We start from the raw sequence: 1,488 nt of genomic DNA on the forward strand, positions 1-1,488 counted from the left end.
GGAGAGGGTGAGGGGAGCAATCTGAGGGAAAGGAGGCGACGGCGGGCGGCGTGGGTGAGGCAGGCCCTGTTTTTGCGCGAGGGGATTGCAAGCTTGAGGGCGAGCGAGTGCAAGCGCGGCGCAGGCGTGATGTTGCAGGCTATGCGAGGGTCAGCGGGATGTTTTCCGGAGGTTCTGTGGCGTTAATGTTTTGACTGGGAGGCCCAAGGTCACGGCGGACGATGTTGCGGCGCTGAGGATGTTTGTGTTGAAGATGTTGCTTGTTGAAAATGTTGCTGTGTTGCTGTGACATTTCGAGGGGAGGGAGCGTGTCTAGCTGCTGTGCGGTCGTGCTGGTCTCGCCCAGTATCCTATTTCTAATATAGTTTTACGTCTCGGGTCCCTCCTGTTTTGCTGCCGCTGCGTTGCCTGTGCTGCTTTGCCGTTTGGTCCCCGCGGCGGTGCGTGTGCCATGTGTCGCTGCCATTGCAAGGGGATTGCAGCGTTGCTTGCGTCACAAGATGTTTTTTTCTTCGCCGGGATGTTCTGTTGCTTTTGCGCTGTGTTGCTGACTCACCGCTGTTATGCAGTCGTTGCCTGTCGGGAGACGAAGCAGGAAGTAACGCGCATAACACGATATACAGGAAGTAACACTTGTAACACACTATCTTAGGGTGCTGGGAAGGCATAGCGACCCCATGCGTCATCCACTTAACTCTGACCTTTGGTGGATCTCCCTGCACTGTGCCCCCCTCCTACCCCCCTCCACCACTGGGCACCCCGCCCACCGCTGTGGTAACTACTCTGTGGCACTCCCTTCCCCGCTAGGGATGTACCCCTGTGGCATCGCCCTTGGTCCTGGCAGCCAGTTTCACCCTGTGGCATCCCCTATCAGTGTGGCACCCTGGTGGATCCCTGTGGCATCCCCATCAGTATGGCACCCTGGTTCAAAACCCTATGGCATCCCGCCTCAGTGTGGCACCCTCTTTTAATCCTGTGGCACCCTGGTTGAGCCCTGTGGCAGCGCCCCCTTCCCCCCATCAATATAGCACCCTAGTTCAACCCTGTGGCACCTCCCCTTCCGTCACTGCCACACTGAGGCATTAATCCTCACCACAGAAAAGAAAACGTTGATGGGAAGAACAAGGGAGTGAAGGGAAGGGGGGGAGAACTGCCGAAGAAGGAGGGAGGAAGAGAAAAAAAAAAGAAAGCCAAAAACATCAAAATAGGCATCAGACGGGAAGGAGGAGAAGGAGAGGGAGAATAAGAGATACAAGGTGGGAACAGAGACACAAGGCGGGCCTGAGGCGAGAGGAGGTTATCTAGGATACCAGGATGTACTGAAGGAGGCTGTGAGGAAGACGAGAGAGAGAGGGGGGGAAGGGGGGGAAAGGAGCCGAGCCAACACCTCCAAGCGCCATTGTTTCTGCGATTTGCCTCTTAAATCTCGGCCGAGGTTTTGTTCGTATCGGCTGCGAGGGGAGTGTTGGGTGGAGAGAGGGGAGGCCG

Source organism: Penaeus monodon, chromosome 15, assembly GCF_015228065.2.
Source record: "Penaeus monodon isolate SGIC_2016 chromosome 15, NSTDA_Pmon_1, whole genome shotgun sequence".
Taxonomy (NCBI): Eukaryota; Metazoa; Arthropoda; class Malacostraca; order Decapoda; family Penaeidae; genus Penaeus; species Penaeus monodon.